The sequence below is a fragment of the Mus musculus genome, chromosome 9 (assembly GCF_000001635.26).
Source record: "Mus musculus strain C57BL/6J chromosome 9, GRCm38.p6 C57BL/6J".
In the NCBI taxonomy this organism is placed as follows: Eukaryota; Metazoa; Chordata; class Mammalia; order Rodentia; family Muridae; genus Mus; species Mus musculus.
Window position 1 is genome coordinate 115,663,852 of NC_000075.6, and position 22,526 is coordinate 115,686,377.

At 44.0% G+C, this 22,526-nt stretch overlaps 1 long non-coding RNA gene across 1 annotated transcript; it reads left to right on the top strand.

Annotated features, from left to right (window-relative positions):
* The first annotated feature begins 2,016 nt into the window (after positions 1 to 2,016).
* D330037F02Rik (RIKEN cDNA D330037F02 gene) lies at positions 2,017 to 21,615 on the top strand. The gene is made up of 7 exons (NR_166686.1): positions 2,017 to 2,447; positions 7,285 to 7,404; positions 9,761 to 9,964; positions 17,022 to 17,116; positions 18,221 to 18,376; positions 18,471 to 19,243; positions 21,468 to 21,615. It is a non-coding gene; the product is annotated as an RIKEN cDNA D330037F02 gene (long non-coding RNA).
* Positions 21,616 to 22,526: the final 911 nt, after the last annotated feature.

Sequence of the window (22,526 nt, forward strand, 5' to 3'; positions counted from 1 at the left end):
ACTAGCTAGATCTTGACACAGACCAGGAGGACCTCAAATTTATGGCACTCCTCATATGCACTGTGTGGAATCACCTGTCAATAAAAAGCTGTTGGCCTATTAGCTTAGGCAGGAAATTGGAGGTGGGAGCTCTGACAGAGAGAGGTTGAACTCTGGGATAGAGTCACCCTGAACGCTGAAGGAGAAGGTCACATGAAACTGAGGAGAGATAACTAAGCACACAGTGGGAATAGAATGGAATGGAATGGAATGGAATGGAATGGAATAGAATGGAAGAAACAGGCAAGGAAGTTATGAGCTGGCTGAGGAGCAAGGCAGAGCTTTTGGGCTAGGTGTTTATTCATGAAATATTAAGCATCAGAATCATTATTTTGGGAACTTGGTCCTGAATGGAAAAGCCCTCAGTGCCACTTCTCCTCAGGCTCAGACTCCTGAGGGCCACAATCACCAGCACAGATTTTCACTTTTATGTAGAGCTGTTACTAACTTCCCGCATCCAACAACATGTCATGTTCTTCTATCTAACCCAGTGGAGAAACCATGGCAGATTCTAAGCAACATGTTTGCCATTTTATTCCTTCTTCAGTGAAGACCTGTTGGGAGGGTACACACAAGGAAGTGACACAATCCAATTTATGTTTGCAAATGTCCAGGTGTGCATCCAGACGGAAATCTGGATGGACCAGAGTGAGGGAGAAGGGAACTTAGGGGACAGGTGTAGGAGCAGAACTCAGGCAGCTCCTGGTGGGTTCTTGGTGGCACAGCATTGGCAGGACTGAGGCAGAGGAAAGGTGGGAATGACGGCTGGTTCTCAGCCTCTGCTTGGGACCTGAGTGGGCGCTGCTGCATTGACTGAGATGCCGTGCTTAGGGTACTTACTGCAGGGGAAGAGTGGTATTTTTGTTTGAAACAATGTCAGCCATGCTTTCTACACGTGACATCTCAAGTGTCACCCAGGCAGAGACGTCTGGAGGTGTGTGGATTTGGGGCTCAGACCCAGAGCAGAAATAGGGTTGGTGGGGAACCCCAGGGAACTTACCTGATCTCACAAGGGAAAGTTGATTCCTATTTTATGCTCCTTTGTAGTCCACGTGGATTTGAGTCATGGCATAATTAAATCTTTTTTCACCTGTGTGTGTGTGTGATATGGTATCCTCTGCTATGTATGTGTGTGCTGTGTGTGTGTAAGACAGTGTGTACCACTGTACTGCTATGGTGCTCAAAAGACAGCACGGGATCAAGTCTTCACCTTCTACCTTGTTTACAGTGGGGTCTTTCCTGTCACCACAGCTGACTCCAGCCGAACTGGTCCGTATACTTTTGGCAATTCTCATGTTTCCGCTTCTGGCTTTTCTCATGGGGTGCCCTGGAGTTGGAGGCTGGTAAGCCCCTTTGTTTGGCTCTGTGTATGGGTTCTGGGTATCTGAAGACAGGAGTCAGGCTGTGCAGCAAGTGCTTTGCCCATGGAGTCATCTCTTCAGCTCCTTTTTGCTATTCTTAAACAAATCTGTCTCACTCAATTAGTCTGGGATATCATGGAGAATAAGGTAGCTGACAAAGTGCCTGTACATCGCATGACTCATTAGTTTTGTTAACCAGATGAATGGATTTCCTTTGAAAAGGAAAATATAGAACTTAAAAAAAAAAACAGCCTTTTGAGTCAAAACCTCCTATTCAAACAGATTTTCACAAAATGTTCTGCAGATTCCGGTAACAAGTCAATAGGATGAAGGAGGGCCGCTGCAAACAAATAGATCAAAGTCTGTTTCCAGGATGTCCCCCTTGCCTCCTGACAGTGAGCAATGGCTAACTCTGAGCTGGGTGCCTCCACACCAAAGGAACCCTCCTTTGGGAGCCTCCCACAGACGATCACTTCAGTGCACATCCTGGTCTGTGTCAGAGCAACAGGAGCTTGCAGATTTCCACTTTGAAGGAAATGAAAGGCAGACAAGGGAATTGGCTCCTCTCTCCAGCTTCCTGTTTCCCATGCCTCGCACATCCTCCAAAGTGAGATCTGTTTTGGAGTCAAGAGAAAGCATAGACTGCACAGGGCCAAGCTTCCTCCCACTGCCCACTGATGAGCAGATTTGAGGGAGGCCCAGGGACTGTAGTGTGAGTAGTGATAAGACAAAGTCACCCTCCACACTGTCACCCTCTATATTGTCACCCTCCATGCTGTCGCCCTCCAGGAAGTCACCCTCCACACCATCACAGGCACATTCTCTTAATCTTTTTTGGTGTTGTTTGTTTGTTTGTTTGTTTGTTTTTCAAGACAGGGTTTCTCTGTGTGGCCCTGGCTGTCTTGGAACTTGCTCTGCAAACCAGCGTGACCTTAAACTCAAGAGATTCTCGGGTCTGCCTCAGCCTCCGGAGTTCTGGGATTAAAGGTGCTGCACCACCACCACCTGGCACCTTATAATCTTTTAAGAACTGGACTCAGGAAAAAGGTAGGTCCTTTGCTGCCATATGGGAAAGAATTTCAGGACAAGCTGGTCCGAAGCAGAGATTTTGTTTTGTTTTGTTTTGTTTTGTTTTGTTTTGTTTTGTTTTGTTTTGTTTTACCATGGGAGTTAAGACAGTGAGAGAACTCAGAGGAAGACTAAGACAGACCCAAGTGTGGACATGGGGTTCTTAGGAGAGAGCTGGAGTTAAGTGTCTTAGGACGCCATGTTGCCCATTTTGGTGGGCACTCAAGTTACATCTCACAGGAATGCTAAGAAACCTTTTCTTACCTCCTTTTAAACAAATGTACTTAGAGGATGCCTGACAAGGTGACATAGAATGGGATTTTTAATCTGGTACTGTAAAACCAGGAGCCATTACAAAAGGGATTAGGAAATGTCCTCTTACTGTGAATGGGGTTCCCGTGAGAGTCCTAGGAAACTGTAGGTCAAGAGCTTGACTGCAGAGAAAGGCTTTGCAAATGGTAATTGTTCGCGAATCCTCAACACTCTAGAGACTTCAGGAGACTCTGGAGTGAGGCTTTCTTTCCCTACCCCCACACCCCTAAATTCCTGTCTTTCTATTCTTCCTCAAGAGGAAGGCACCATGCATGTGCATGAACTTAGGTACCAGCAAGCATGGGTTCCTTTCCTGGCATCTGTAGAAATATACTGTGGACCCCATTACAACACATGCAGAAGAGTAGATGAGAGTACCTAGTCTTGTTTGACCACTACCCTAAAGCTGTTACTATTTCCTTTCTATTTCAGTTTATAGTTTAACAGTTTGTAAACTTTATATAAGAAAACTTGCAAATAAATGAGAACATTGTATACCAAAGTTGACCCAAAATCAGTGCAAACCTTGAGAAGTTAGAGCTGGCATTAGGAACAGCAGCTGTGAACCTTCACATTAGATTTCATACTTTCAGTATCGCATACACTTTATGCATGCAACCATCTCCCAACCCCCCAAAATCTGTGACAAGCTTAGAACTAGAAAAGCAATTAATTTCATCTCCTCTTTCATAACTCCTGTCCATGACCTGCACCCGGTCCTCCCTCGTCCCCTGGTACTAGCCTGGTTGCCCTTTCTTCATGTCATGCTGTGACCAACAACTATTTACATGTATGTGCATATCATTGGGTAGATTCTGCATATGAAGAGAATGTGTAGCTTAGTTCATTCTGAGGCTGTGTGGCCTTGCTTAATATACATTCTAAATCCATCTATCTATCTTCTTGTACATTTTTAACTTTGTTCTTTAGAGTTGTATGTGTATAAATATGGCATATATAATATATAATATATACTATTTCAGTTCAATATATATGTGTGTATATATGTATATATATAATATTGTATATGGCATACATAGCATATAGTACATATGGCATATAGATGTATAACATATATTAGTATTTCTATTATTCATTCACTTGTTGAAGGAGAACTAAAAAGTTGGTTAAATTCTTTGCTAATAGTGACAAAAGCAGCAGCTAACAGGGGCTGAAAATATCTCAGTGGTAGGGTGTAAAGTTCTCTGGGTTTTCTCCCAGGAGTGAAATACTATTTCTAATGTTTTATTTTTTAAGAAACCTCCAGACTGATTTCACAGTGGCCATATTCGTTTTCACCCCACCAACAATGGGTGAGGCTCTGACTCTATCCACATTTCTTGTCAGATTCCTTGGTGACTGCCATTCTGACAAGGGTGAGGTGGCACCTCAATGTAGTATCAATTTGCATTTCCCTGATGGCTAGGAATATTGAACAGTTTTAAAATGGCTATTGGCCATTTGTGTTTGAAAATTCTCTATTCAGTTCGTTGCCCATTTGATGGTTGGCAGTTTTATTCACTTGGCATTTGATTTCTGAAATTCTTTGTACTTAATTTATAACAATTACGTGTTATTTCAATACACAATGTAAAATAGCTGGTTAACATCTAGCATTCAGGTTATGTTGTATAAGAGCTCCAAGTTCTGGTACATATCTCAGTTCCAACAAGCCACACAGCAAGTGCTCAGTGGCCCCCACAGTGACTGGGGCACACAGTAAAGCCAGCACAGCATCTAGTGATAGAGTTTTCCTGAACTTGGGGCATAGATTGTGCTCCTGAAGCAGGCTTAACGCTCATCTTCAATAATTAAATTATAATAATAATTAAAATTGTCATACTGGGGGCTGAAGAGATGGTTCTGCCATGAAGAGCCCTGGCTGCTCTTGCAGAAGACCCAGTTTTGATACCCAGAACCCATTAGGCAGCTCACAACCATTTGTAGCTCCAACTCTAGGGGATATCTTTTGGAAAGAGAGACAGAGACATAAGTGATTCCCCAGGTCCACCTTCCAGGTCACAAAGCAAAATTTAAATATAGAGAGTGAGGTTTAAGTCCATAAAGAGAGCTATTGATACATGCACTCAAACTGTCCAGGTCAAGGTGTGGTCATGTCCACTCCTGTCCCACCATGTCTGGCTTCCAGTCTCCCCAGCAAAGTGGTCTGATAGCTGTTAGCACTGAGTGACATCTCCTGGGAGACCAGTTCCCTCTCTGGCTGACATCAGGCTAGTCTTTCTCTTCTCTCAGCAGGAGATTTCTGGGGTGGCTCTAGCTCCTCAGTGGCCATTTCTTTAGTAGTCTGATGACCAAAAAGGATGGGCACAAGTGTCTCTTTATAGCACCTTGGTCTCAGCAAGCCCAGGTGTAATGGTGCTCCCTGGAGCTGTGATTTTCATATGACTTCTGTTGAACTTTCTGAAGCCCTAAATAGCTCTGTTCACATGCCTTTTCCTCCCTGAGGACCCGAGTCCTGCTTTCTCTTCCACTGTCCTCACAGTGTGGCTACCTCCTTCTGTCCCTTGGTTTCCATCCCATTGAAACCACGCTGGCCATGACTCATTCCTTCTGCTTTGTCTCCCTCCATATATTTAATGTCAGCTCTACAAGTGCCTTCCTTGCTTGACTTCTCTGTTTTCCCCATCTGGAATCAGGAAAGGAAAATAACAAACACAGGAGAAAAATATTAGAGAGTTAAGAAAACATAACTCCCTCCCCCATGAAGCACCTGACTCTGGGGACAAGGAAGTTTTTGTTACTTTTCTTCCTTTGTGGAGGACACTCAACACTTTATTTTTTTAAGGGATGGGGCCTACCATGTGCTGCTATTACAGAGGACCTAAGTTTGGTTTCCAGCACCCACATTGGATAAACCCAACTGCCTGAAACTCTACTCACAGGTACATGCCCACCTACCCATATACATGCATGCAATTAAAAAAAAATCAAAATTGGGCTGGAAAAATGGCTCAACAGTTCAGAGCAATGGCTGCCTTCTCAAAGGACCTAGATCCAATTCTAAGCATCTACATGGCAGCCTACAACCATCCGTAACTCCAGTTCCAGGGGATCTGTCTCCCATTTTTGCTTCTGTGGGCATCATGCATGATCCTGATGTACACACACACACACACACACACACACACACACACACACACGCCAAACAAACATATACATAAAGATATAAGAGAGCTTAAAAAAAAACAGCATTCAAGAATGAAAATAATGTGGTAGAGTCACCAATATTCTACTTCTTTAGGTTTTTACTCTTGGTGATTCCAAAGATGGCCTCCTACTAATGGCCTGCCATCCTGCTGTCAGCCTGACAAGGCAGCAAGATCAAGACTGACAAGCACTCTCTGAGCTGGCGGCCATCCTTTCCTTTCAAAGCATCCTCCCTTCACCCAGGAGTGATGGGACACCTTTGAGTTTTCCTCTCACAGGGGAAACTGCACATGAGTGATTGCTTGGCTTGGTAAAGGGCAGGAGGTGAGGGTGAAGTATTCAGTGTGTGTTGATGGACCTGGGTCGGAGTCTTGAGAGGAATTCTGACATGAGCCTGTCAGAATTCAAAGGACTTTCAAAGAATGAAATAAAAGATGAAACTAATTTGTTTCCACGCCAGCACAGAGCAAAGAGCAGCAGCTGAAGGCAGCAGCATCCATTGCTCCATTGCTCCATGCCTCCTGAGCATACACCAGGAAGTGTTGGCAGTTGAGCCCAGTTCAAATGGGAACGCCTTGGCGTGGTGCTGGCCCCCTTCCTGCTCTTTCCTCTTCTCCCTTTCCCTAGCTTCTCTAGAAGATTTGACAGATGCATTCCAGGAGGATTCTTTCTCCACTACCCACATAGAGGAGTCTGTGTGCTAAGGAGCCCGTGCCTGGGCTTCATGAACTATATATCCAGCCACTTGGGATTCAGGGAAGGTTAAATAAGTAATAGCATCTGAGGACACAGCCTGAGTCAACACCCTCCCGAAGCTGCTCCCATTTGTTAAAAGATGATGGTCATTAAAAGCTTTGATCTTTTTCCAGTCAGTTAAACAAAACAAGAATGTAGTCAAAATTCTTTCTCCAGAACCCCTTTACCCCTTTTGTGGCCTGAGTTAACAATCACTACCTGCTTTGCCTGCACAGAGTGTATGGGTATTAATAGATAACTTTTAGTCAGCCACCTTGTGACTACATTGTCTCCATATGGATATGAGGGAGGGATAGTCCGAAGCAGGGATAGTCTGGGCAGTCTGTCTCCTCTTCACTCTTTCTGATGTATGTCCAAGTTCTCAGATAAATGAATGGAAAAGGCAAGGTGAGCATGCAATCATAATGAAAAATGTTATTTCTACTGTGGGCAATTAAAATATGTTAAGCCCATTCCATGTAAGAAATATGTATGCAAATTGAACTCATGGTAAGTTAATCATGCTGGAGTTGAGTGCTGAAACCTTTCTCTCTCTCTCTCTCTCTCTCTCTCTCTCTCTCTCTCTCTCTCTCTCATCAAGATGAGGTATAACTGAAGGCTATAACCGAGTGGTCTTCCTCCATCTGCCACCATACCATCTCACCAAACTGCACGTACCAGCTGAAGTGTCGTGTGGGAAATATTTCATGCTGAAACCATAGTGAGTCTCTACTATAATAATCATCAGGACATTGGTCATGGTTTGTTCAAGTGTCCCTTGTTATCTCCATTCTCTTTGTGATTAATTCACAGTTAGGCACAGACACTGGCTCTATTGTAAAGCAAACAAGCAAACAAAAGGCTATTGGCTTTTAAAGGAGTGTTTTCATCACTGAAAAAAAATAGGAAGAGGATTCAGAACTCCATCTTATAGAACAATCCCAAGTCAAATGTTAGTGTACCTTGTGGAGAATCTTCGGGACTACTTGGTAGGAATCTGACATTAGGGCATGATAAGGAAGTAAGCTCAGGGCAGAATCTAATTTTAGGCTAGAACAAAGAAATGGCCTTCGGGCCGAAATATGACTTTGGGCTAGGCAGGGAAGTAGGATCAGATAATTTGGTCACCCTGATAAGCCCTTTAAACAGGTATAAAAGCAGATTGGGAAAAAAATAAACCTGCCTCAGCCTCAGAACTGACTGGGGGTCATGCTACAATGTTGTCTAATTGTCTTTTTTCTTTTTAATCCTCACTCCTGCACTAAAGAACCTGTTGACTGACTGAGCTGGCTTTGTCAGTACTTTATCTTATGGCTTCTCCAGTAAGATAACTCTAAGCAAAATCCTAAAGTTAAAAACTTTGGCCATTGATACTGGGAAAGAGCAGTAGGAGTGTGGAGAAGTTAGAGGAAGAAAGGGCATGCATGGAATGGATACGTTGGACAAAGAGGGTCTTATTCTGGACAACTGAGTCAAGTCTTGCTAGGGCAGAGTTGACCCATCCTGAGTATTTATCCAGTAGCTCCCGTGATACACTGAGCATTGCTCCCAGAATGTCTTCTTGGCCCTGCCATTTTGACATGCACATGGGACAAGTGGACATTCCTGTGTTTAGAGAGCCTTTAGCCGGCGATCAGCAGGTTCTGTCCACCAAGACTGGGTTCATTGAGAGGTGAGCACTGGAGGACATGGATGATGGGTGGGCCCTGGCTATTGTTAAGCTATACTTTTGAGTGTATTTGGAACCATCTTCCTTTTGGATTTCATTTCCTCACAATTCTTTCAGGAAAGTGATCTCTGGCTGGGAACCTGAGAGACTCCTTGGCTCAAATGCGCTGTAACAGCAGTGGCACTTGCTTAAAGCCAGCATCCACCTGATGACTCAGTCACTCGTTTTAATTGCTTAGTGCTGATGTGGTGGCATTTAGAAATTATTTCTGATAGACTTGTTTACGGAAGATGCATCTGACAGACAGACATTTCCTGAGTTATCTGTTGATTAATAACTGACTCAGAAACATTCCTGGAACAGCACTTCCACCACACCGCTCTCTCAGGTCCCAGCTTCAAGATAACATTACTGAACCTGACATTCAAGATTTTTCCCAGTCTGGCCCCAGCCTTCCTGCTCATCTCTCCTTATTACCCATCCTCCCATATGTAAACCTTTAAGAATAATGAGGCCATCTCCCACTCACTGGGTGTTTGCTGTGTCACTTACAAACGTGTCTTATTGTGTAAATCACAAAACAATCCTGAAGAGTAGGTAGACTCATGGAAACCATTTTGTAAGGATAGGTAGACTGGTTTATAGGTGAGAAATCTCTAAGACTAAGGTCCCAAGCTTCCACACTTGGGCTGCACAAGAAAGGTTCCACACCTTCCTAAAGACTCCAAACACTAACATTTTTTCCTGTTGCTGCAACAGAATACTGCCACAAAGAGCTTAATGGAAGGGAAGTTTCCTTTGATTCAGTGTTTGAGGGTAGATACAATCTGTCCATCTTGATGGGAAAATCAGGGTAGGGAGTGTGAGGCAGTTAGTCACATTGTATCAACAGTCAGGAGTATGAGGCAATTGGTCACATTGTATCAACAGTCAGGAGTATGAGGCAATTGGTCACATTGTATCAACAGTCAGGAGTATGAGGCAATTGGTCACATTGTATCAACAGTCAGGAGTATGAGGCAATTGGTCACATTGTATCAACAGTCAGGAGTGTGAGGCAGTTGGTCACATTGTATCAACAGTCAGGAGTGTGAGGCAGTTGGTCACATTGTATCAACAGTCAGGAGTATGAGGCAGTTGGTCACATTGTATCAACAGTCAGGAGTATGAGGCAATTGGTCACATTGTATCAACAGTCAGGAGTATGAGGCAATTGCCAAATTGTATCAACAGTCAGGAGTGTGAGGCAGTTGATCACATTGTATCAACAACAGTCAGGAGTGTGAGGCAGTTGGTCACATTGTATCAACAACAGTCAGGAGAGTGAGGCAATTGCCAAATTGTATCAACAGTCAGGAAGCAGAGACTCATGAACCTGGCGCTCAGCTCCTTTCTCTCTTTCATTCAGTCCAGGATGCCAGCCTATGGGATGGTGCTGCCCACAATTAGCGTGGGTCTCCCTACCTCAGCTAACCCAATGGAGCAGCTCCCTCACGGACGTGTCCAGAGGTCTGTCTTCAAGGTGGCTTTAGACCTGCCAAGTTGACAGTAAATACCAACCACCACACACAACATTCACGTTCATTCTTCGGTGGAACCTGCGCTTCTAAAGGTCAGACTTATGTGCTTTAAAATTAGACCAGAGCCTTGTCCAGTATTCGCACAATCACAGAGTTCTGCAAAATCATTTGCTGAACCTCGGCAAGGTTCATATGAGAGGCCACCTGATGCTACAGCTTGCCCTTCTGAGTTATTTTTCCCCACGAAGAGGGAGAAAATGGTTCCAAGATTGATAAGGAAAATAATATAATGAGCTATAAACTGATTCCAGTACTCACTGAAGGCATGTGGAGAACAAAGGATTTCCATGAATTGCTGTTGGGTGTCTGAAGTGTTTCTGCTTCCTTGGAGAGCAGTTTGGCAGTTTCTATTAAGATGAAAAAAAATTATACATTCCCTTAGACCTGTCAACTACAAATTGTAGGAATTTATCCTATAGAAACAAAAGTAACAATGTATTAAGCATATGTTAACATGTTTTCTTTTATTACATTGTGATAGCAAAGTAGTGGCGAATATATGGATGTCTAACCACAGTGAGACTGCTGAATATATTGTGGTGTTTAAAGATACTATGAAATCTTATGCAGACAGAAAACAAAAACAAAAACAAAAATGAGAAAACCCCACAGCTGTGCAAGCTAGTTTTATGGAGTTGCTAGCACAATGTAAGGTTGAGTAAGACACACTAGATGTAGAAAAGAATGTTAAATATATTTTTATTTTATAAACTAAGGAATGAAAGAGAGCTCTGGACATCTGTGGATTGTGAATTAGCTTGTCTTAGTTAGACATGTGTATATCTGAGTTGGGAGGGCACCTGCTCAAATGTGTCTGGATTCTTGTATCACACCACAAAGAACTGGACTGGAGAGACACATAATTGGAAGTAGAGAGGCTGAAGAGGTGGCTCAGTGGTTACAGGCACACACTGTACAGAGGACTGGAGCTTGACTCTAAGAACCCATGCTGGACAGATGGCAACTGCCTGTAGCTCCAGTTCCAGGGGACGTGACACCTCCGCTTTCCAAGGGCCCTGCATCCACGTGTACATATCCAACCCCACCCACACATGCATAGTCTTTCTCTGCATTCAGCTTCCTGTTTGTGTTGGGCTTGATCTGGATTTTTCTTAGTCTTTACTGTCTTGCCACAGTATGGACAAGAAGGAAATTAGGAAAAGAAATATTAGCATGGGAGACCTAGAGGAGAGGCCGAGGCTGGTGTGGGAAGTGTGTGTGGTATTTACATGTGTGTACTGTGTGCTGTAGAGACCAGAGGAGGGCTTCAAATGTCCCATTCTACCACTTTACACATTGTTCCGTTGAGATGAGATTGCTCAGTGAACCTGGAACTAGGTTGGCAGACAGAAGCTCCGCAGGTCACTGTGTCTCCACCCTCTATAGAGCTGGGATTATGGGTGTGGGGGGGGGCGCACACCTGGGTTTTACATGCTGTGGTCTGAATTCAAGTGTTCTTGCTTGTGTATCAAGTGTTCTTAGTCACTGAGCCATCTCTCTTACTCTTAAGTATTTACTTTAATCTATGTATATTTTGCAAACATGTTGTGACATTTTACCTTAGAGTAAAGAGATCACCTCCTGGACCTTAAGATCAGTGCTTAATGTCTCTTCATAGAAAAGTCCCGTTTCCCCTAGGTCCATCTTCCCCTGACACTGCAGGGGAAGCATTGCCAGCTCCTGAGAATCTCCGTAGAGTGGGGCACACCAATCACACTAATGCCTTCTGCATTTGTCCAAGACTATGCCATCTGCAGACCTTCTCATCAGGCTTTAAATGATGCTCTAAAGAGTGACCCTCCCCTTTGGACCCTAAGGCACTGGGAGTCTTATTCTGGGAAAAGGAAAAGTGGGTAGGTTTCCGTGACAGCCAGGCGGGGAACTTATTTCTAAGAAGAGGCCTCACACCATTCTGACAAGTTATCCAACCACCTTGCAGGACAGACTGGCTCCAGACAATGTCAAATCATTGATGATCAAGACCTCACCTTGGTCAGGGCTGCTTAGTTATGCATCCTCCTTGTCAGTACCCAGAGGATAGACCTCAGGGGTTACTGTATCTCTTCGTTTCTCTCTCCAGTGTAGCCACATCGAATGAATCTCCTTTTTGTGATTTTACCATTACTTGTTTCATTAATTGGTCCCCTGAGAATGGGTGAACAGTTGAGACTAGCTTATTAGGTTGTACCCTAAACATGTTGGTAACACTGCCTTTAGACATTCAGATATTTAGACACTATTGACAGAAAAATATTTTCTCTCAGTCTGGTTTTCATACACTTGCATTGGTCAGCCTTAGTGGCTTTCCAAGTCCACTGCTCACACTGGGAGCTCCTATATGAACATGGTAATACCTCAAAATCCTCCAGAAGGAAAACACAGCAGTGGGAAATACTGATGAAATTCCATTGTGAGCAAATAAGAGAAGACAGCAAACATTTTAAATCATAAAAGCCCTGGGGTGGGGGATGCTACTCGGAGCAGGTAAGTCCAAGCTAACAACATCACCAACAGAAAGAACAGAGCCATAGCTGATGAACACTGGGGCCCTCTGGGAAGCAAGTATGTGTCACAGGTGAAGACAGTAGAGTCTAGTGGTGACTGTAATCCACAGACCTGTTTTCCCTCCAAGAAATAGAGATGTGGCTGAAGGAAGAATTACAGGGGGCAGTCATCTGTGCAAGGGGCAGCCATCTTTGCAAGGGGTAGTCATCTTTACAGGAGGCAGGCTGCTTCTGCAGCAGATTGGAAAGCAAGAGTCTTTACACTGTAAGAAGTAAGTAGTTGTCCATCTCCACTAGCTGCAGAGGAGGATAAACAGATGTTCACACACAAAACCGAACAGCCATCAAGTGAGCCTGGAAGAGAAATCTATACAACATAAACTTTCTAACTGTGTTGTTACAGAAATACTCACTAGCTTCAGTGCTAAATAAGGAAACATATTTAGCACGGGATCCGTACAGGGAATAAACCAGGAAAAGTGATAGAAAACAACCAGAAACAGTTGGAGGAAAAACACACCTGCTCAAGAAGTTGCTACTTTCAAAAAGATAATACTCTTTCAAAAAAAAAAAATCTTCACGAGTTAAGTAAATATAATTATTCTCTTAGTGGTCTGTCACAGAGCAGAAAATGTGAGACCTCAGACCCAAGCCAAGCAAAACCAAAACACCCCCCAAAACAAACAAACAAAAAACTCCAAAATGCACCACAGTCAGTTTGCTATTAGCAGAACAGACTGATTGACTACATAAGAGTAAATTATTTCTCATAGTTCTTAGGAGAAGCTAGGATGTCTGAGATAAAGGTATTGCTAGGCTTGGTTTAATAAGGATCTACTTCCAGGTTTGTAGAGAATGACTTTTTTCATGAGAGAGGGAGAGAGAAGAAGAGAGAGAGAGAGAGATATTCATGTCTCTTCTTATGAAGGAATTGTAGTGGTTGATCTTCATTAGCAACTTGATAGGTTCAAGAATAACCATAGAAAACCAGCTCCGGGCACGTCTGTGAGGCTATTTCCAGGAAGACCCACCCTGAATACGGGCAACACAGTCCTAGGGTCTGAGGTCTCCTCAATCTGGGCAGCAGCCCTCTGCAGTCTGGGTCTAAACACAAATAAAAAGGAGAAAGCAGAAGCAAGCACCAGCATCCCTGTCTCTCTCTCTTGACTGCAGATGCAGTGTGGCCAGCTGCCCTGTGCCCCTGCTTCCATTCCTTCCCCTGTTGATGGAAGACACCCTTACACCGTGCATCTCCACACTGTGTACCCCCACACCATGCACCCCCCACACCGTGCCCCCCCCCCACACACACTGTGAGCCAAAACCAGCCCTTCCTTCTTTAAGTCGCTTTCCTGAGTATTTGGTCACAGCAATGAGACAAGTAGCTAGTCTCGACAGTAATCCCATTTGTAGAGGCTCTGACAGGATGGCTTAATTACCTCCCTAGGAGTCAACTCTTAAGAACATTAGATTGAATATGTAGGCTTCAATATATTCAAGGGGGACACAGATACTCAGTCCCCAGCAGATAATAAGAATAGAGGAATTCGATATAAGTAAGTAAATAAAATATAACTAAGTAAAATATCAATAAAAGGCTTACAAGAAAGTATGAAACTATGATGTGCATAAATATTATGTTAAGTATATATTTTTAAAGATCTACCAGGGCCTGGAGAGAATGCTTAGCAGTTAACATCGCGTACTCCTCTAGCAGAGGACACTAGTTCAGTTCCCAGCACCCCCTCAGGGTGCCTTAGAATCGCCTTTGACTCTAGCTTCTCCTGCCCTCTTCTGGCCTCCACAGACTCTGAAATCACATGTGCACAGACTCCCACACAGACACACCTATATAACACGTGACTGAAACAAGTCTTTTTAAATTCTCAAAATAAAAATAATTTACGTAAATCGCATCCTGGAAGTGGAGGGAGAATGAAGAGACAGGAAATCCTAGGGTCATTTTGGTTTACAGAGAGGAATGGACAGGTTCTATGTCTAGCAGGAGGAATTAGCAGGTCCTACGTACACCAGAGTGAGCACTGCAGTTACTATGTCTTAGTTAGGGTTTTATTGCTGTGAACAGACACTATGACCAAGGCAACTCTTATAAAGGATTACATTTAATTGGGGCTGGCTTACTGGTTCAGAGGTTCAGTCCATTATCATCAAGGCAGGAGCATGGCAGCATCTAGGCAGGCATGGTGCAGGAGGAGCTGAGAGTTCTCCATCTTCATCTGAAGGCTGCTAGCAGAATACTGGCTTCCAGGCAGCTAGAAAGAAGGTCTTAAAGCCCATACCCACAGTGACACGCCTACTCCAACAAGGCCACACATACTCCAACAGGGCCATACTTTCTAATAGTGCTACTCCCTGGGCTGAACATACACAAACCATAACATACTAGTACCAAAGAGTGAGGGGAAACACAGAATGTAAACCAAGATATGGCATGTCCCTGAAGACTTGAAAGCCTGAGAAATGATATAAAACAGCATAACCAACATTATCTCAATATTTAGATATGAGCTACCACCAGATCCTGAAAGGGAAAAAAAGCTTTCTTACAGGAATCTCAAAGACATACTCCAATAAATTTTCTGGATTTCAAAAATAATCCACTGGAAAGTCATTGATAGGGGCAAGGCAGCTGGCTACAGATTTTTCTAGGTGACAGTCAGCATGAAGAGATTATGGGATAATAGCTATGAAAATCTCAAGTAACTGACTGGAATTCAAAGATTCCATATCTAGACAAAATATGAGCTACCACCTGAGGATTGAGGATTGAGACCATGGATCTGAACTCGGAGCCACACAGAAATGGTTTTGCTTCAAATCCTAGAGTGTTTCCGAGCTACAACCCTGGGGCCAATCCAGCACACTGCTCGGTTTTGTTTCTGTGTTCTTATAAAGTTTTATTGTAACACAGTCTTGTTCATCCATTTACATACTGTCTGTCTGCTTTTGTGCCACAGCAGCCAAATTAACTGCGGGAGGTTTTTACTATCTGGACCTTTATGGAAAACAGACATCACTCATCCCAACACTATCTCCTTAAAGAGCAAGATGTTTTAGTCACTGCTGAGTTCTTAGCGTTTACCCACAACACACAGAAACACTCCATAAATATTTCCTGCTTGCATAAGTACTTAGCTTTGGGGTGGAGGTGTTCATTCCTTCTGCCTTCCCAGCCATCTTTTCTTCATTGTCTGAGAGAAGCACCTTGGTAATGGTGGCCCGAGGAGGTTCCATTGCTTAGCGGTAAAAGATTGCAAGAGGCTGTGGCACTGACAGTCAGGCTGAGCCCTTTGCTGATGTACAGTGAGTTAGCCTGTGAAGAACTGCGTTCTCAGAGCTTCCCATGGCTTTAAATCCAGCAGACAGTGAGATCTACAGGTGAGAATTTCCCCTTTGCTTCTGTTAGACGTCCATTAAAATTTGGGTTTTATGTTTGTTTGTTTGTTTTTGTTTTTGTTTTTTTAAATTACATTTATTTGTGTATGTGTGCACCTGCACTTATGCCGTGTGTGTGTGTGTGTGTGTGTGTGTGTGTGTGTGTGTGCACATGCGTGAGTGTTGTGGGGGTGGAGGGCATAGCATTCGAATGTCCTAGGGATTGAGCCCAGTCGTCAGGATTTGTGGTAAGCTCCCTTCCCTGCTTAGCCATGTAGCCTGCCCATGGTTTGGTTTTATATTTTAAAAAGGTTTGAAGAGATGAGGGGCTGGATCTAACAAGCCAATGGGTTAAACTTACTTAAAGACTTACTTGTCTAATCAATTCCTCTTTTCTCTCCTCCGAGTTCCTCATCCCCTTTCCTATCCTCTCCTTTTTGATTCCTGCCAGGTTAGCTGGGGAACCTAAGATCAGTTTCAGGTCCAGGGAAGACTATCCATCAAGATAGGACAGTTTACAAGAGATAGTAGAGGGATGGCTGAAAATGAGGTCTGATGACCAATAAGATGCTTAGACTGATGATTAGAGTTCAGTCTGGGACCCATGAGGTAGCAGCTTGGGTTGTCTTCTGAGTTGCACACATGTGCCATGACATGCAACCCCTAAGAAAATAAGTAAGTAAGTAAGTAAATAAAAATAAGCAAGGCAATTTTTAAAATTAGAAGATTACGCTCAAAAGGTCAGCTTCTTTTGCTGTTTTGTTCTAAGTCTTGTTTTGTCTCCCACTGGCTGCGTGGCCTGGGTGTGCTACCTCCCAGTTCTATACTTTAACTACTGCATATGTGAAATGTATATTGTACAGTGCCTAGGTCACAGCACTGTAGGGGACATAAATGTCTCAGCAGAGAATGAAGCACTTGTAACAGTACCTAGTGCAGAATTAGCCTTCACAAATGTTGCTGTTGTTGATTCTTTGTAGCTAGGGGAACAATTCCGCAGAAGTTGGCATAGCAGGTGATGCTCGCAGCTGTTGGAAGAGTTTGGCTAAGAGGGCTTCAGGGGAAGGAGGTGGCTCTCAGCTCCTGGGGTGAAGTGTTTTCTTTCCTCTGATTGCTGTGGGGATAGAGGCTGCCTGCTCTTCTGGCTCCAATCTCTCCACATGATGCTGACTTTGGTGGACTTTTCCAGGGCCAGTGTTTCCACGGGGATCCTACTCTGGGCTGATTACCCAGAGACATGGTGAGGATGCTTCCCCAGGGCTGCAGGAAGAAGCCATTGCTAAGGTTTGTTATTTTTGGACAACTGGTTGCTGTGTCCCGTTGCTGGTTAAATAGATAAGACTTGTGTCTGCTGGGAGATTTCCGTGTGTGCCAGGCCTTTCAGGAAATGATACCTAAGCCCACTTGAAGCATTAACTGTCCCAATAGGATGCCTTTGTCTGACTGTCACCCAGAGAAGACAGCTTATTTCAGGGCTGAATGGAGCAGCCTGAGTTCCAACTCCCAGTGTCTCAAAGCAGGTCATGGTTTTGTCCGCTCTGGCAGTGTAGAAGGCCTGACTGTGTATCTGCTGCTCTTCGCATTGGTGCATTTCTTGTGGTGACCACACGCTTGATGAGGAGGCAACTTCTTGGGGGAAAGATTTCTTTAACATTACCCATGAAGGGGCATGTGGGCGGTGTCCTGTCAGGAGCTCTGTGAGGCAGCTCAGCACACTGCATCTGCTGTCAGGAAGCAGAGGCAGTGCTGCTCACACTCTACTCAGTTAAAACCCTCTGGGAACACCCTCGTGGCCACACCCAGAGCCATGGTTCTATGGGGATTCCAAATCCTGTCAAGTTGACCTTTATACAATGCTCAGGTTGGTTTTTAATCCTGAGGTGTCCTGACAACATCAAAACGCCTTGGCTAAGGATCCTGTTTAGATGCTGAAGACCCTGAATTGCAGTCCCCCAAAACAAAACAAGAAAGACAGTAGCTGAGACTGCCCTCTGCTACTCTGATGGTATATACACATTTGCTTTGTGCATTGGAAGTTATGCAGTAAATTCTGATAGGAACTCGGAGCCTCAAGGAGATTTTGATGGCTTTTTAAACATAGCCCAAGCAAGACTGGAAAGAACTCAGACCCTTAACCCTGGCTTGATCTGACTTCTTCTTTCATTGCCCAGGCCTTGTTGACCTCCTACCCAGGATCCAGAGCCTGCTCGTGGGCTCGCTGAATCTTCCCGGTCCAACCTCTTACTCTTTAGCACACAAGCCTCGCTTTTATGATGTGTTGGCTTTCGTCCATCTAGAAGGTTTTTGTGTACAAAAGCAGATTTAAGCCCTGTGAAATACTGGCCTTTACCAATTATGCTTATGAATGCTTTTGTATTTTCTTCCTAGGAAATGAAGAGTCTTCATTCTTTTCCCGATGATCAGTCGCAATGGTGACAGGGAACACAGACAGGAATTAATGAGGCCGAGGTTAACAGGGGCCACACTTCCTGCTGTGCCGCTCTTATGCCACACCTAGAAGGAGGCTTTAATGTCATTTAATATGTAATTATAATTTATGTAAATAAATTATATATGACATAATGTAGTACTGATGCTACTGTTTAACATTTAATGTGACTATATATGTCTTTTGCAGAGTAGGAAATCAAAGCTAAGACAATTTAAGACACTCCACATCACATTGCTATCACAATTTGGAGCTGGAAGTGAAACCCCGGTCCAACTACCCATGCAGGACCAGATTTAACTGCCGAGTTAATAAAAAATAAACACTCATGAATGCAATTTGAGATAAGGAGATGAGATGTGCAGCGGTGGCCTGTGCTCTAATGAGGCTTCTGGTAATTGCTTAGAAGTAACTACGGATTGGAAAGAACTCATTTCACTGCTAACCTGGAATCACCGTCTGCACACAACTGGGCCAAGACGTCTTTGATGAGAACCCAGGGCTCTGAAACACATGTAAAACGATTTTAAATGGTCTTTTCGATATGCTTTTCATTGTATTTTATGAATTCAATACGAACTTTTGTGTTTTGAAAGTATCATGCATGTTTACAACTTCTTGTGATCTTATCTACCCCAAACACCACCTTACTAGGACCCACAAAGTTCTCTTTCTCTCTCAACTTCATGCCATCCTCTAAAATTGTTGTTGCTGCTAATAACTCCCTGGGTCCAATTTGTGCTAATTATATGCACGTGGGTATGAGTCCATGCACTGGTGGTGGGGGGTTGGGGTGGGCAACCTAACAGTGGGCCACATCTCCAAGGAAAAGTGATTCTCTCTCTTCCAGCAGCCATCACCTTCTCATAGCTCTACACCCAGGGGTGAGGCCTCAGGATCCTCTTGCTTACCCTTGCTGGAGTTTTGAACGGCTGGATGAAGTGCAGGTGACCCCAGCCAAGGTGAGCACATGAGTCTAAGAGCCATGTCATGTCCAGAACTCATCATTCAGAGCTTTCCTCTCTATATCCAGCTCTTTGCAGTCTTTCTGACCACTCCTCTGTGGTATTTCCTGGGCCTTTAGATTGGGGAGGTTGAAATGAATGATCCATCTACATCTGAGCCATCAGTCCTGGATTGCTAGCAATTTGACCTTAACCACCCATTGCAAAAGGAAGCTTCTCTGAGCAAGGCTGAGAGCAGTAGAGACCAGTGGGTCTGGATGGAATTACTGAGAAGGCAATTTGACAATGTGAGCAGTTAGTTACACGTCATCTATAGGTTAGCTGCCTTGAGCTTATGATTTCTCCAGTCATGGGCTTTTGATCCGGTTTACTGTAGCAGACAGAGGCCTCAATTCAATTAGAAAGTGCTTGGTTGATCCCATAACAGAACTGCCATTATTTCATGAGTGGTAGAAATTTACCAGGTAAATTACAACATGCAGGGTGAGTCCTGGGTGAGAACACTGAGCCTTGTCTCCCCTATAGCCTGTATAGTATCTGCCTCCACTGTGAAAACTAGCCAGCATGGAGGAAGGTTCTCAGTGGGTTTAAGGTAGATTTCTGTTTTAATAATTAATAATACCCTAAGCCCCAGTTTTCATGTAATTACAATGTTTTATTTGAGATTTCCCAGATAACAGTACTGTATAACAGGTAGCAGCTAACTGTCTTACAAGAGTTTCCCCATCTCTGAATTTTGCATGTGTAGAAGTAGCACTTTAGTCTTCTTGGTTGGCTTCTAGGATGGTGGACATTTACATAGGACTAACTGAACAAGAAAATATTTTAAAAGCATATTTTCTAGCTTCTATGTGGCCAACCCAACATTTAGAATAGTGGTTAATTACCTTCACTATGCCAGCATGGTGGTAGATAACAGCAGTCCTGCATTGGGGAGATGTTGTAGTTTGAAAATTATGGTCCTCATAGGCATTAGTGACACCAGAGTGGCACTATTAAGGGGTGTGGCCTTGTTGGAGTGGGTGTGGCCTTGTTGGAGTGGGTGTGGCCTTGTTGGAGTAGGTGTGGCCTTATTGGAGGAAGTGTGTCACTAGGGGTAGGAGATTTCACATGCTCAAGCAAGGCCCAGTGCAGCATTATCTTCTTGCTTCCTGATGATCTGGATGTAGAACTTTCAGCTGCCTCTCCAGCACCATGTCTGCCTGTACACCACCATGCTTTCTGCCATGGTGATAATGGATGAAACATCTAAAACTGTAAGCCAGACCCCAAGTAAATGTTTTCCTTTGTAAGAGTTGCCATGGTCACAGCAATAGAAACCCTTAACTAAAACAGAAGGCAGGAGGCAGGAGGCAGGAGGCAGGAGGCAGGAGGCAGGAGGCAGGAGGCAGGAGGCAGGAGGCAGGAGGCAGGAGGCAGGAGGATTACCACAAGTTCAAGGCCAGCCTAGTCCAGACAGTAAACTCCAGACCAGCCAACACTACATAATAAGGTTCTGTCCCAAACAGACAGACAGACAGACAGACAGACAGACAGACAGGAAAGCAGACAAAGAATTTCCCACAACGCAATTTGAATTGTATATTTTCACTGTGTCATTATTTTGTAAATATTGCAGAGAGTCATAATTTGGCAGCTGGGTTTGATTGACATGGCTGCTTTCCTCTCTGTGTCTTGATGATTCTAACTGATGTGTAAAGAGCAATTATTTGCACATAAGATCATGTTTCCTCTTTCATTTTTTGGTAGCTCATCTACATTCTGAAGTAGCCTGGTACTTAGGTGGCAGACACCATTTCATATGTGTTAAGTTACATTCAGGAGCATAAGGATGTCTTTATTTTCAGTCACCTACTATAAAATGAAGACATCTTCAGACCCACCCCTTCTATATTAGCTACTTTCTTGTTGTGACAAAATACTTGCAAAACAAAACTTAAGGATGGAAGAGTTTATTTTTATTTTGGTTCTTGGTCTGAGATCCATCACTGTGGGGAGATCTTGGCCACAGGTAAGTCAGGCAGGCAGGCATAGCTATACCTGTATCAGGAAGCAGAGAGATGCACGCTGGTGTTTAGCTAACTTTCTTCAGTATTTTCTTCCTGTGCAGTTAGGATCCCAGCTCATGAATGATGCTACTCACGTGCAGGATGGGTCTTCCTCCTCTGTTAGACCTCTCTGGGAATGCTTTCAAAGACTCACCTACAAATGTGTCTCCTAGGTGATTCTAAATCTTGTCAAGCTGACAAGGAAGACTAACACCACACCCTCCGTTTGGGGACCCCTCTACAATGAAGATGCCACCAGGGAGGAGCTTATAACAGACATTTTTCACTTTGATAATAAAGCTTAAGGAGCAATAATGAAAATATCTCCCCAGGCAAATACACTGATTGATTCCTTTATCTTATTAACACTCTTTATGCTAACTTTCTCATTTGTGTTTATCATCTTGTGACATAGCCAACTCTATAAACCAAAATTCACTCTGGCAATGATGCTGGGAAACCAGCGAGCAGACCACTCTATTGGTACATTTTAGAGAAACTTGTTTTGCACTCACCCAACCATGGGTTCCCATCATCAGGACCTCATCACATCTGCTGTGACAAAGCTGTGTTTGGCTGGGGTGGAGAATCAATCGCAGAGGAGACTATGAGGGGACCTGGGAGGGTGGGAGAAGCCAGTGATGAGCCTGAGATCAAGTCAGGGAAATGAGAAGAGTGGAGAACCCAGAAATTACGAGGAACAGAGGATGCAGGGAATCTCTTTGTTCCTTATAAACATCCTTGACATTTCTCCATCCCTCATTTATACCCACAACTTGGCTTCTTCATATATCCTGGAAGGCTGCTTGCCAAGACAATGAAAACACATCCACTGAGCTCTGTGACTGACAAGAAAAGCTGACCAATACTCACGTAGTGAACTCTCTTGGTTCCATGCCCTTGTTTGTGCTCCTTCGTTGTGTTTATAAAATCCATCCATGCTGTTCTGTGTAGCAAAAGTTGATGATGGTCCTTGTGGATGTGGTAGTTTGAATATGTTTGGCCCAGGGAGTGGTGCTGTTAGGAGGTGTGGCCTTGTTGGAGTAGGTGTGTCGCTGTGGGTGTGGGCTTTAAGGCAGTCCCAGCTGCCTGAAAGCCAGTCATCTTCTAGAAGCCTTCAGATGAAGATGGAGAACTCTCAGGTCCTCCTGCAATATGCCTGCCTGGACGCTGCCATGACGATAAAGGACTGAACCTCTGAACCTGCAAACCAACCCCAATTGAATGCTGTC